Source organism: Vulpes vulpes, chromosome X, assembly GCF_048418805.1.
Source record: "Vulpes vulpes isolate BD-2025 chromosome X, VulVul3, whole genome shotgun sequence".
NCBI classification, from domain to species: Eukaryota; Metazoa; Chordata; class Mammalia; order Carnivora; family Canidae; genus Vulpes; species Vulpes vulpes.
This window is the reverse complement of record NC_132796.1, coordinates 60,956,417-60,972,034: the sequence shown is the minus strand read 5'-3', so window position 1 is coordinate 60,972,034 and position 15,618 is coordinate 60,956,417. Positions and strand designations below refer to the sequence as shown.

Below are 15,618 nucleotides of genomic sequence, written 5' to 3'. Positions count from 1 at the left end.
CATTAGCTTTAAGAATCCGTCTCTTAATTTTAGCTTAGGTCATGATCTCAGTGTTCTTAGATTGAGCCCTATGTTTGGCTCTGTGCTCAGTGGGAAGTCTGCTTGAAGTTATCTCTATCCCTTTCCCTCTGTCCCTCCTCCCTGCTCTCTCTCTCAAATAATAAATAAATATGTATTTTAAAAATTGGGCTGCACAGCTAAGCCACCACAGTTTTAATTTAGAAGCTTACATTCATTAATACATTTTCACAATATATCAAATTTTATGACAGATTAGATTTTTTTATCCTCAGCATTTTCATTTTTAGTTAATTCAAAAGTCAAGGCTGCTGACTATAAATTGGCTTAATATACTTGGTGATTCATACTATCTGAAATTTCTGTTACTTTATTTTTTAACATTGTATTTATTTAATTTTCAGAGAGAGAGAGAGAGAGAGAGAGAGCAAGCAAAGGGAATAGCAGGCAAAGGGAGAGGGAGAAACAGCCTCCCTGAAGAGCGGGGAGCCTGACATAGGGCTTGACTCCAGGACCCTGAGATCAGGATCTGAGGCAAAGGCAGATGCTTAACCAACTGAACCATCCAAGCACCCCTCTTAGTTACTTTAGTGTTGTTAGGTCAAGCATTTAAAGGCCACTTGAATATTTCCAAATTCATAAACCTTACACTTGATTTGAAAATTTAGGTGGATTAAAGGAAACACTTGAAAGAAAGAAAAAAATATCCAACATACTAAAACAGTGATATCCAACATACTAAAACAGGTCATACACAACATAACACATACACAACATAAACAACATACTAAAAGTGATATCCAACATACTGAAACAGGTCAAGGCAGTTATTAACAAATAGGCTGTCTATAAAAAAAAACAACAACATAAGGAACAAGCCCTTTGACATTGGTCTTGACAATCTTTGTTTCTGGATATGACATCAAAAACACAAGAAACAAAATGAGAAATAAACAAGTGAGATTACATCCAACTGAAAAGATTCTGTAGAACAAAAGAAACGACCAACAACATGAATAAGCAATGTATGTAATGGGAGAAAATATTTGTAAATTATATATATATATATATATCCAAAATATAGAAGGAATTCTTATACAACTCAGTAGTAAAATAATAATGGGAATAATAATAACTCAATTAATAAGATGGACAGAGGACCTGAGTAGACATTTTTCCAAAAGAGACAGACAAATGACTAACAGATACAAGAAAAGATGCTCAACATCTCTAATCAACAGGGAAATGCAAATCAAAACCACAGTAAGATATCACCTCACACCTGTTATTATCAAAAAGATTAGATATAACAAGTTTTGGTGAGGATGTGAAGGAAAGGGAACCTTGTGCAATGTTAGTGAGAATGTAAATTGTTATAGTCATTACAGGAAACAATGTGCAGGGTTTTCAAAAAATCAAAGATAGAACTATATATGATCCAACAGTCTCACTTCTGATATTTCAGAAGAAATGAAATCGCTATCTCAAAGAGATATCTGCCCCTTCATGTTCATTGCAGCATTATTCACAAGACATGAAAACAACCCCAAGTGCTGTCCATTGATGGATGAAAGGTTAAGGAAGAGGTGATACATACACACACATACACACCACACACACACACACACACACACACACACACTGGAATATTATACAGCCATAGAAAAAAGAAAATCCTGTCATTTGCAGTAACACTAAGGGACCTTGAGGGTATTATTCTATGTGAAATGTCAGAACGACAAAAAAATACTGTATAATCTCACTTTTATGTGAAATTCTAAAAAGCCAAATTCATATTAACAGAGAATGAGATAGTGGTTGTTAGAAGTTTTAAACTTATACAAAGTTACATGTCAATTATATCTCAAAAATAAATATACATATTTTATATACACATAAACTGGAAAAATACAAAAAATAAGCTGTCTAATGGAAACTAAAATATATCTTTTAATTCTTTTATGAAAGCTAATAAAAATTGAGTATAACATATAATCTCAGGGTCATGAGTTTGAACCCCACATTGGGAGTAGAGATTACTTAAAAAAAAAAGTTAACAAAAGTTTTTGTTTTCTTTTTTGATTTGTTTGTTTTTTGTTTTTGTTTTTTGTTTTTTTTAGATTTTGACACTCAAGTCAACTAGAAATAAGTACGAAACTTCCACATTTTTTTCTCCAAGTTGAATGATTATATTCAATTAATTAAAGGCTATGTGAGTGAGGACATGTATCATATTTCCTGTTATCTTTCTCATACCCATATAGATAAGAATTTAAACTTTTTTCAAGCAATGTGTCAATAATAAATAAGTGAATCTATCAATCAAACACTAAATAATCAGTAAGTGGCTTCTATGTGTCTATTCAAATGTGAGAAATATGGGAGAAGTGCAATACACTCCTGAGGCATGTTATCATTGGATGTTTTGGTGAGTTTATAGGTGTTTATTTTCAAATAGATTTGTGATGTATTTCTTTTTCAATTGGTTTACTATTCTTTATAGGAAATTCAGAAATATAAAACATTAAGAAGAACTTGTTATGTAGAAGCCATATTTTCAACTTGGTATACAGAGTACAAGTTGCAGCTTCCACCCCTACATTAATCTATACAAATTCAAAGAAAAACATATTTTTTCTTGTAAGATTTTATTTATTCATGAGAGACACACAGAGCAAGGCAGAGACATAGGCAGAGGGAGAGGCAGGCTCCCTGTGGGGAGCCTGATATGGGACTCAATACCAGGAACCTGGGATCATGCCCTGAGCCAAAGGCAGATGCTCAACCACTGAGCCACTCAGGCACCCCAAAAAATATTTTAAAAATTAATGAAGTTATAACCATATTCAAATATAGGAAAGAGAAATCACAAAATAAAATAAAACAAAACAAAATAGGATTTAATCAAAGAGAGAATGCAGAGCTTCAAAGCCTAAGATGCATCTGGGATCTAGTGGGAAAATACTGGCTTTTTAAAAAGATAGAATCAACACCACATGAGCTCATTGCCTAGAGATTGTTGACACTAAGAATAGAAACATATTGATGGACAAATAATTGGGGATTAGTAAGAACAGAACAGGAGAGAACAAAAAGGCTGGCTTATACCTGGGGATTCTTTCTCTAATTGCTTTATGATTCAGAAAGTTATAACAAAGCTTTCTGTTTTCAGGAGGGAGAAATGCTTGAAGATGAGAAAGCACAGGGACTTAGGTAGTTGTCTATACTAAGAAACAAATACATATATTTTCCCACAAGATCAATTGTGGTGGAATTATGCAACTTGAAGTATGCTCCACTCATTTATCCCTCTCCTGGTAACTATCTTTCTTGTGCCCTCAAAGCAGGCTTTATAATCAGATTCAGCTAATTGTCTTGGAGTAAATCTCAATTACAAGGATGAGTTAACAGTACCAAAGTACATGTAATTTGAGACACATAAGCACCACAAAAGATAGACAATACACATATGGGAAACCAGAGATAATATAGCAGACAGATCAAAACTTATAAGTATAATTATATAAACATAAGAAGGTACAATATTCATGAAGCAAGAAAAAATAGCCTTAAATATTAAAATTGACACAATGTAATTATATATTTCTTTAATAAACAGATGAAATCCAATCTATTGCCATTCAATAGATGGGTTGATTAGTGTAATGGACCCATAAGAACAGAGAATTAGTAACTGGACAATTTGGCTAAGCAATTCTCAAATAATTCAGAACAAATGAATAAAGTGATGGAAGGTAGTTTTAAAAAGTTTAGTTAATAAACACATAGATAGCAAAAAGGCCAGCATCCACCCAATAGTAGTTCTAAAAAGAGAAATACTTAATTTAATATAATATAGAGAAACTTGTACCCAACAAAGAATAGACATTCTTTCAAATGCACATATAACATTATTAAAAATAGATAATAAGGAAGTCTCAAAATTTTTAAGGAATAAAAATGATAAAGACCATGCTGTCTCATAAAAATAAAAATGCAATAAAACTAGAAATCAGCAAAATTGTCTCAATTTTAGAACACAGGTTTGTAATGTTCTACCACTAAAAATTGATTAAATAAAAGATAGTATAATAAAATTTATGGTATATTTACAATGGAATGACAAATTACTATGGGGGATGCTTGTAGGAATTTTGAAGGAAGGACAAATAACATACATTTTAAGGGAAGGATTAACAGCATTCATAAATAGCTTAAATATTGGTTATAACAGAAGAATAAGCCAAGTATAACTAAAGTCTGAGAGCCAGATGTTTTGAAAAAAAAAAATTTGGGTCTTTCTTTTAATGAAGCCGCAAGAAGGAAGCTTGTAAGAAGGAAACTAGATTTTAACAGAAAATGCAGAATCTAATGTATACTTATGATACCTTGGCAGAGGTGATAGTTGTTGGTATGTGAATTAGTGACACCTCTGAAATGAAGAATGTAAAGAAGAGAAAAATAATAAAGACTGAAACTTTGGGAATCTCCATATTTTGGTGATGGTAGGAGAAAGAGGTCTTTAGTTCTAAAACAAAAGGAAAACCCAAGGTACCAAATATCATTAAATCCAAAATATGAGAGAATATTAAGGAGTGGGAAATAATTAACAATGACAAATTCAGTAGAGAAGTTAGTAAGAAATGAAATAAAGGAAAAGCAATTGGATGAGTAATACAGTCATGGCAAATGCCAGGTAAGTTCAATGGTTTAAGAACAAAATGAATACAGCAAGTTCTGGAAATGTTAAATGGTAAAATGTATTTATTGTAGTAACTTTTTTTCATGATAGACCCTATTGTAGAAGGTGAGATGTTGGATAAGTAAGTCAATAATTATTATCCATTAATAATACTCTCTACTTTTTGTGTTTTAAGCCTTGATCTCAGAGTATGTAGAACTCATAAAACGTAAAGAGCATTTATTCTATAATTTTTAAAATTTTTTATTGGAGTTCAATTTGCCAACATATAGTATAACACCCAGTGCTCATCCCGCCAAGTGGCTCCTCAGTGCCCATCACCCAGTCACTGCAATCCCCCGCCCACCACCCCTTCCACCACCCCTAGTTCGTTTCCCAGAGTTAGGAGTCTTTCATGTTCTGTCTCCCTTTCTGATATTTCCCACTCATTTTTTTCTTCTTTCCTCTTTATTCCCTTTCACTATTTTTTTATATTCCCCAAATGAATGAGTCCATATAATGTTTGTCCTTCTCCGATTGACTTAAGTACCATCCAGTTCCATCCATGTCAAAGCAAATGGTGGGTATTTGTAGTTTCTAATGACTGAGAAATATTCCATTGTATACTGTTGGATCCTATTGGCTAGTATCTTGTTGAGAATGTTTGCATCTGTGTTCATCAGGGATATTGGTCTATAATTCTTTTTGGTGGGTTCTTTCTCTGATTTTGGAATTAAGGTGATGCTGGCCTCATAGAACGAGTTTGGAAGTATTCCATCTCTTTCTATCTTTCCGAACAGCTTTAGTAGAATAGGTATGGTTTCTTCTTTAAACATTTGATAGAATTCCCCTGGGAAGCCATCTGGCCCTGCAATTTTGTGTCTTGGGAGATTTTTGATGACTGCTTCAATTTCCTCCCTGCTTATTGGCCTGTTCAGGTTTTCTATTTCTCCCAGTTCCAGTTTTGGTAGTTTGTGGTTTTCCAAAAATGCGTCCATGTCTTCTAGATTATCTAATTTATTGGCGTATAGGTGTGCTTAATAAGCTTTTAAAGTCGTATGTCTTTCCTTGGTGTTGGTGGTGATCTCTCCTTTCTCATTCATGATTTTATTAATTTGAGTCTTCTCTCTCTTCTTTTTAATAAGGCTGGCTAAGGGTTTATCTATCTTATTAATTCTTCAAAGAACTAACTCCTGGTTTTGGTGATTTGTTCCACAGTTCTTTTGGTCTCTATTTCGTTGAGTTCTGCTTGAATATTTATTAATGTTCTTCTTCTGCTGCATGTAGGATCTATTTGCTGTTTTTTCTCCGGCTCCTTTAGGTGCAAGTTTAGCTTTTGAATTTGAGTTCTTTCCAATTTTTGGATGGATGCTTGTATTGCGATGCATTTACCCCTCAGGACTGCTTTTGCTGTATCCCAAAGATTTTGAATGGTTGTATCTTCATTCTCATTCGTTTCCATGAACCTTTTTAATTCTTCCCTAATTTCCTGGTTGACCCTTTCATCTTTTAGCAGGATGGTCCTTAACCCCCCAGTGTTTGAAATCCTTCCAAACTTCTTGTTGTGATTTAGTTCTAGTTTCAAAGCATTATGGTCTGAAAATATGCAGGGAACGGTCCTAATCTTTTGGTATTGGTTAAGACCTGGTTTGTGACCCAGTATGTGGTCCATTCTGGAGAAAGTCCCATGTGCACTTGAGAAGAATGTGTATTCAGTTGCGTTTGGATGTAAAGTTCTATAAATATCTGTGAAATCCATCTGCTCCAGTGTATCATTAAATACTCTTGTTTCTTTGGAGATGTTGTGCTTAGAAGAGCTGTTAATTGTAGAAAGCACTATATTCAAGTCACCAAGTATAAGTGTATTATTCTCTAAGTGTGTCTTAACTTTGGTTATTAATTGATATATTTGTCAGCTCCCACATTCGGGGCATGTATATTTATGATTGTTACTACCTCTTGTTGGATAGATCCTTTGAGTATGATATAGTGTCCCTCTTCATCTCTTACTATAGTCTTCGGGATAAACTTTAGTTTATCTGATATAAGAATGGCTACCCCTGCTTTCTTTTGAGGATCATTTGAATGGTAAATGGTTCTCCAATTTTTATTTTCAGGCTGTAGGTGTCTTTATGTCTAAAATGAGTCTCTTGTAGACTCAAATAGATGGGTTTTGCTTTTTTATCCAGTCTGAAACCCTGCACCTTTTAATGGTGTAATTAAGTCTATTCACGTTCAGAGCAACTATTGAAACATATGAATCTATTATCGTCGTAATACCTATTCAGTCCCTGGATGGATTATTTCTTTGGGCTTCCACTTTCTATAAACAGGCCCTGTTCAAATTTCTTGCAGAGCTGGTTTGGTGATCACATATTCCTTCAGTTTCTGCCCATCTTGGAAGCTCTTTATCTCTCCTAGTTTGTATGAAAGCCTTGCTGGATAGAGTATTCTTGGCTGCATGTTCTTCTCATTTAGGACCCTGAATATATTCTGCCAGCCATTTCTGGCCTGCCAGGTCTCTGTGCAGAGGTCTGCTGATAATCTAATATTCCTCCCCAAATAAGTTAAGAATCTCTTGTCTCTAACTGCCTTAAAGATTTTCTCTTTGCTTTTGGAATTTGCAAGTTCCACTCTTAAATGTAGGTGTTTAATACTTTTTATTGATTTTGCTGGGTCCTATCTATCTCCAGCATCTGAATGCGTGTTTCCCTCCCCAAATTAGGGAAGTTCTCAGCTATGATTTGTTCAAATATGCTTTCTTGCCCTCTTTCCCTCTCAGCGTTCTCTGGAACCCCAATTTTAGCTAGATTTTTCCTGACATTTATTTCCCTTAACGTTTCCTAATGGTCTTTTAATAGTTTTTTCTCTTTTTTCCTCAGCTTCCTTCCTTGCCATCACCTTGTCTTCTATGTCACTCACTCTTCTACCTCATTAACCCTGGTCGTTAGGACCTCCAGTTTGGATTGCATCTCATTTCATTGATTTCTTTTTGACCTGATTGGATCTACATTCTGCAGTCATGAAGTCTCTTGAATCCTGTTTCCTTTTTTTCCAGAGCCATCAGTAGCTTTATAATTGTGCTTCTGAATTGGTTTTCTGACATCGAATTGCAATCCATGTTCTGTAACTCTGTGGCAGAGAGTACTGTTTCTAATTCTTTGTTTTGTGGTGAGTTCTTCTTTCTAGTCATTTTGCTCACTGCAGAGTGGTGTATGAGCCGGCTGAATCAAGAATATCAACAACGACCTAAGTAAATGTCATACTAGATGATTCTGCCGAGGTCAGAGACCAGAAATTGAAAACAAAGATCAGAACAAAATAAAACAAGAACCATTAAAGTGAAAAACAAATTTTAAAACAAAGTCATAAAAAATAAAAGGCCAAGAATACAAAAGAAGAAAAAAATGAGTGAAAAAGAAGAGAAAAAAGCAAAAGTAAAGAGAAAAAAAGAGAAAAGAAAAAAGAGAAGAAAAAAGTGGGGGACTGGGAGATGGTGGTGGTGACGAAGTTGTAGTGGAGGGAGAATGTAGTGTACTTCAGGGGTCCTAGAGTGTGATCCTCTTGGTTATGACTATATTAAGTTCTGTATGTTAGAATATGGTCAGTCCCAAATTTATTTAAACCAGAAATACTTGTAGAAAACTCCAACATTGACCACCAAAACATAAATGAGATAAGAAAGGGGGGCAGAATGAAAATAAAGAATCTCACAGAATGAACCAGCACAGTATATCACTTGGTTCTGGGTGCATGCTGGTCATGCTTTAGAAGGTTGGGATCCCTGGGTGGCGCAGCGGTTTGGCGCCTGCCTTTGGCCCAGGGCGCGATCCTGGAGACCCGGGATCGAATCCCACATCAGGCTCCCGGTGCATGGAGCCTGCTTCTCCCTCTGTCTGTGTCTCTGCCTCTCTCTCTCTCTCTCTCTCTCTCTCTCTCTGTGACTATCATAAATAAATAAAAAATTTTTAAAAATGTTATATTTAAAAATAGAAGGTATTGACTTCTGCCATTGTAGAACAAAATGAGGCAGAGAAAACAAAAAACACAAAACAAAACAAAACATCTTGTATATCTCCCAAAATTAAGTTGAGTATGTTGAAAGGAATCTCGATGTGGAAAATATATCTAAGACATGTAATTTTTGATATATGAAAGTCAAAAATAAAGAAACTGAAAAATGAATAGGTGGTAAAATATTGTAGTTAAGGTGGGAAAAGAGAAAAAATGGAAATCTACAGTCTGGTATAAAAATAAGTTATACTGGAAAAAGGAAGAAAAAAATAGGAGGGTTACCCTCTAGTTCTATATACTATAAATCCCTCTGACTTCCCTTGGAGCTTTCCAGCACTGCTTGGTCAAGAACTTTCTCTCCCCCTGTTCTTCCAGCTGGTGTTATGAAGGAGGGGCCTGCTGTGCTGATTCTCAGTTGTGTGAACCTGGGGAGCTGCCCCACCCCCTGCTGTGTGCCAGGCTCAGTGGCAGCTGTTTACCTATGAGGCCTCTGTTCCCTGGCCACCCCACCCCTCCCAGGCACAGGGTGAAATAAGGAGGAACAACAACAATGGAGGCAGTCAGATTTCCAGCCCTGGAGTCAGCTCCCTGCTAGCAACTAAGGCAGTCTCCTAGTCCGCACTGGCCTACATGCTCCTGGGGGGGAGGGGGCGCTGGTGCACTGATCTGCACAGCTTGCAGGGCACAGGGTGCCTGGTGGCAGGAGAGTCCTCACTGTCCTGTGCCCTCCCCGCCTCCACCTGTCCCAGGGGGAGTGCAGGATCATGGACTGTGTCCACTAGGGCACCCCAGGATCCAGGGCCCTGTGCTGCTGGAATTGCTTGCTCCTGGGGCTCATGGCTCCTGCAGGGAAGGGGCTGCAGACCCCTGTCTGGAGCCACCCGCCTAACCGACCAGCTTCTCCAAGATGCCCCACTGGGTGCTCGCTCCAGCCTTTTGAGATCGGTCCACAGTTTGTATCGTGCTTCCCCCCCCGCCCCCCCTCCCCAGGGGGCGCACTTCCTCTATTAGTGACTGGGGGAGCCTGGAGGCTTCACTGCCCCTCCTGCAATTCTGCCCAGTTTCCCTGCTAAACACCTTTCAGTCCAGGAAGAATCCGGTGCAGATTTTTTAAAGTTCCTTCTTCTCTGGGGCTGAGCTTTCCTGTGTCAGAGGCTTTGCTGTGGGCCTTAGCTGGCTCCTCATGGGGACCCTCTCTGACTTGATTCTTTTTTATTTTTTTTCCCTTTCCTATCTTGTTAAAAGTGAAAACCTTTCGCTCTGTAGCATTCCAGCTGTTTTCTCTTTAAATATCCAGTAGAATTCGTAGGTTTTCAGGATGGTTTGAAAGTTATCTAGGTAAGTTGGTGGGGCCAGGTGAGTTGAGGACCCATACTCCCCTGCCATCTTGCCCCGCCTCCGCTCATAATATTTTTATCTAATTTTAGTGATTTTTCTCTTATTTGACAACTCTTTGTGGACAGGGTTCAAAACTAACTTAATATTCAAGAAATCTAATGTAGCATATTGTGTCATATAGGTATTCAGTATACTTTTTTCTTACAAATACATGACAGTGGGTCAAAATTATCAGCAGTGGCTAACAGTGAAAGACATCACTCATTCATTTATTCATCAAATCCACGAGATTGAGTCTCTACTATTTATCTATTACTATATTAAGCGCTGATGAAAAGAAAGGAGTATGAGATTTTGTTCCCTCCTCCTACCAGCTTCCTTCCAATGGAAAGTAGGTGAAATAGAACAGGGTACATCTATCCATTCATTTATCTTTCAGACATAATTAGAAAAGAAATTCTTAGTGACACAAGGTATATAGAAAAAGGTAAAATATTATCTAGTTCAAAAGTATGTATATTCAGGAGTGCTAACTCACAAAATGGTTTATCTAATAAAACTAACCAAATATGGCAGTACACCTCCCTTATCTCATCATGTATATGATTCCAAACTTTGTGATTTTTTTTCTTTTTTGGGGAATAGGCCATGTATGTCTGCCATAATAAAAATCCTTCATACCTATACATTTTACAGTTGCAATTTCACATCCATGGTTAACTCAATCCTCACAGTAATGGTATAAAATAGGTAAAACATGTATCACAATGCATGGAAGATCCTGAGGCACCACAAAAAACTCACAGGAATGCCATGGGAAAACTTTAATTTTCAAGAGAAACATTTATGTTAAATACTGAGGTTAAAAAAAAATACTGAGGTAGTTCACAGTGTCAACACTTAATATCAATACATTATTTTTGATAACATGTCATTAGAAGTTGGCTTTATGTCAGTTATTGTGGTAAAAAAGTAAATATTGCATGAAATTTAATGTGGAATAGGTAATGAGAGCTGTGGTGTGCAATCTAATCCCAGGATTTAAATTCTACAGTGTTGGGGCACCTGGGTGGCTCATTTAGTTGAGTGTCTGAATTTGGCTCATGTTATGATCTCAGGATCCTGGAATCAAACCCCACAATGGGCTTCCTGCTTGGTGAGGAGTCTGCTTCTCCCTCTGCCCCTCTACCCCACTTGTGCTCTCTTTTTAAAATACATTTAAAAAATCTTTTATAAAAAGTTGTATGGAATATTACTCAGCCATTAGAAACGACAAATACCCACCATTTGCTTCAATGTGGATGGAACTGGAGGGTATTATGCTGAGTGAAATAAGTCAATCGGAGAAGGACAAACAGTGTATGTTCTCATTCATTTGGGGAATATGAATAATAGTGAAAGGGAATATAAAGGAAGGGAGAAGAAATGTTGGGAAATATCAGGAAGGGAGACAGAACAGAAAGACTCCTAACTCGGGGAAACGAACTAGGGGTGGTGGAGGGGGAGGAGGGCGGGTGTTGGAGGGGAATGGGTGACGGGCACTGAGGTGGACACTTGACGGGATGAGCACTGGGTGTTTTTTTGTATGTTGGTAAATTGAACACCAATAAAAATTAATTAAAAAAAAAAAGAAGTAGAATTGCTGGATCAAAAAAAAAAAAGTTGTATGGTGTCGGTGTCTAAGAGGCACACTCACTTTATTAGCAAGTAATTCTGGTTATATAGAAACAAAATTAAAATATTGTTTTTTTATTTTCATTCATGCATAATATTTTTTCAAACAGCTAGGTTATTAGGCATTTATTATATTGCTTATACCTAATTATTTGATAAACAAGAGTACTAGGTGTTTCTTTTGGCCTAAGGGTACCACGACAAAATTACTGATTTACTAAGATGACATGAACTGAGAAAGTTTGGGAAACTCTATTATTCTGATCTCTAAAGACTCAGAGAGCATGAAGAATTTTTCTACAACTGCAACTAGGGACTTGTTATGGCTTTATTAAAGTGAAACACAGGGTGCTGGATGGTAAGTCTAGGTTCAACAACAGACACAGTACATTGAGATGGAGAAATTTGTTACTCATAGGTCCTGGAGGAAGTACATGGCACAGTCCAAGGGGCAGGGAGATCAATGCACAGTACAAACAGAGGGAAAGGCAAAACCAGGGGAACATGTTTTTATTATAATCTACAGGTGGAGTGCTTTGGGGTTTGGGGGCTAGGGCTGGATTGGTCAATTCATACCAAACAGTGGGGCTTTATTAAGCCCTGTAATGGTATTATCTAGGGGTCACATAAGGCATAAAAGCATTGGGAGGCAGAAGATATTTGATCACAAGGGCTGTTGGTGAAGTCATATCAGGGACTCACATTTTCTTGTGACTCTGGGCTGCTATCTAGAAGATGTACTTGTATGATGGGGCTAGTATCAGTTTAAATTCCTTAAATCCTGCGAGCTGCTTGGCCTAACACAATGGATAATGAGGCAGCAATACTATGGAATAGTTTAACTGGACTCTCAACAGGCCTCATATTTTGATGACATGCTAATAGTCTTGTCTCTATACTATGCTCCCTCCTTTCTCCATACCTGATGACATCTTGCTTTTATTCTATTGTCCATCATTCACTGAAATGTCAGGTGTCTTCTTTTGCAGTTTTAATTTGTGTATTAGAGGCTGATACAGATATAAATATTCCATAAATGATGCATAGATGAGAAATAGGTGCACTGTATGTGCATGTGTACTGCTTTGCTTAGTGTCTTAAAATTACCTAGAATAAGAAACAGAATAAGTTTCCACTGAAAAGTAGATTCTTGGCTCTTTATCAAACTGTTATCAGGTTCAGCCTACTTTCCTCCACTCCAGCCTCTACCATGTCCATCAGGGTGACCCATAGTCTTATCAAGTGTCCACTTCCAACCGCCAGGCATTCAGCAGCCACTTGTACATGAGTGTGCCTTGTGCCTGCATCAGCTACTTGGCCTCTTCTAGCTAGGCTGTAGCAGCAGCTTGAAGGATGGCTTGGGCACCAGCAAGAATATGGCCAGAGGCTTCAGTGGGGCCAGGGGAATGGGAGACATCAAAGCTGTCTTAGTGAACCAGAGCTTGCTGAACCCCCTTAAGCTGGAGGTGGATCCCAGAAGTCAGGCTGTATGCACTTAGGAGAAGGACAAGATCAAGACCCTCAACCAGTTTTGCCTTCTTCATCGACAAGGTGTGGCACCTGGAGCATCAGAACAAAATTCTGGAAACAGAAAGAGCCTCCTGCAGCAGCAGGAAACAGTTTAGAGCAAACATGGATGTGTTTGAGAGCTACATCAGCAACCTTTGATGGCAGATGGACACACTGGGCGGAGAAGCTGAGACTGAATGTGGAGCTTGGCAACATGCAGGGGCTGGTGGAGGACTTTAAGAACAAGTAGAAGGAGATAAAAGAGCATACAGACATAGATAATGAATTTGCCCTACCATAGAAGAGCTCACGAGTGAGATCAGTATCTTTAAAAAAAAAAAAGATTGATTGATTGATTTAGAGAGAATGCACATGAGTGTAAACGTTGGGGGGGGTGGGAAAAGGGAGAAGGAAAAAGATATCCAGCAGACTACCCACTGAGCATGGATCCAGGGCCCAGTCTCACCACCACCACAAGATCATGACCTGAGCAGAAAACCAACAGTCAGATGCTCAACTCACTGAGCCACTCAGGCATCCCATCTGATCAGCTTCTTAAAGAAGCTGTATGAAAAGATCTTTGAACTGCAGTCTCAGAACTTAGACATGTTTCTGGTGCTGTCCATGAACAACAGCCACTCCTTGGACCTGGCCTTCATTATTGCTGAGATCAAGGCCCAATATGTAGAAATTGCCAACAACAGCTGGGTTGAGGCTGAGACCATGAGCCAGATCAAGTATAAGGAGCTTCATACATTGGATGGGAAACATGGGAATGACTTCTGTCATATGAAGATGGAGATCTTCAAGATGAGGTGGAACATCAGCAAACTCGAGGCTGTGATTGAGGTTCCTCAAAGGTCAGAGGGCTTCCCTCCATGCCACCAACACTGATGCTAAGCAGTGTGGGCAACTAGCCATTAAGGACACTAATACCAAGCTAGCCAAGCTGGAGACCACACTTCAGTGAGCTAAGTAGGACATAGCATGACAGATGGTTAGTAACAGGAGCTCATGAATGTCAAGCTGGCCCTGGACATCAAGAATTCCACCTATGCAAAAACTGCTTGAGGGTGAGGAGAGCTAACTGGAGTCTGAGATGCAGAACATCAGTATCCATACTAAGATCATCACTGACTACTCGAGAGTTGAGCTCTGCATTTGGAGGTCTCATGCATCCTGACCTCAACTATGGCCTGAGTTCCTTGCAGTCCAGCATCACTCTGGCAGGGGATACTATTCCTTCAGGCATGTCAGTTGCTCCAGGGTTGTGATTGTGAAGAAGATTGAGACTCACGATGGGAAGCTGGTATCCAAGTCATCTTACGTCCTTCCTGTCCAAGTGAAAAGTTACTGTGGTCTCTTCCAGCCTCTCCACTCCTGTGGCTGCCATAGAACCTTTGGGAAAATGAGCTATGCAGGGGAGCTTTAGGAATAGGAGATGCACCTGAGGCTCAACCCCAGTCCTCAGCCTACTCTTGTTGGGAGTCTACTTCCCTGGATACTCCTTCTTGCCCATGCTCCCAATTAAAAGCCAATTCAAGTGAGTTTTCCCAAATAAAGCCTTAGATAGCTCTGCCAACCCCCTGTCTCTCCCCAAAATATAATAAGTACAGAGTTTCAATAAGTTTCATATATTTCAATAACAGAACAAGGACAATTTCAGGAGTGGTGGTAAGAATGCAAATAGTACATAAGAAGTGGCATACAGACTTTAAAAACTTGATGAGGGACACCTCGGTGGCTCAGCAGTTTAGTGCCTGCCTTTGGCACTAGGGCGTAATCCTAGAGTCCCAAGATCGAGTCCCACATCAGGCTCCCCACATGGAGCCTGCTTCTCTCTCTGCCTATGTCTCTGCCTCTCTCTCTCTCTCTCTCTCTCTCCTCTCTCTCTCTGTCTCTCATGAATAAATAAATAAAATATTTTTAAAAATAAAAAAATAAAAACTTGATGATACAGTATCAACAGGGTTTTTAAAAACATTTAAGTGAATTAAATAACATGACAGCAGCAGAGAGATATTCAATGGAACATCTTTTGCTTCCTTACAGGAATGTCTTTGTCTTAAATGCACAGGTACTATGAATCTCATTATGATTTATTCTACAGAACACACACAACAAAATTCAGTTGATTTCTTTCAAGACCAATATTAATGAAATAATGAATCAAATGAGTTATTATTTCTTAGACCAAATTAATGTGTTAACTGAAGTTTTGTCTTTTTAACTGATTTTTAGCATCTGTAAGCAAAGACTGTAGTGTGACATCATCATACTCCATTGAAATGTTTGTCTTGAGATAAAGGTATTTCAATAAATTGCCATTTAAAATATAATTCAAAGGAACTGACCAATCATTTTATGAGCAAAGCACAACATAA

The 15,618-nt window shown here is 38.1% G+C and overlaps 1 pseudogene; it reads left to right on the top strand.

The window, feature by feature from the left end:
* The first annotated feature begins 12,935 nt into the window (after nt 1–12,935).
* LOC112933596 (keratin, type II cytoskeletal 8 pseudogene) lies at nt 12,936–14,666 on the top strand (annotated as a pseudogene).
* Nucleotides 14,667–15,618: the final 952 nt, after the last annotated feature.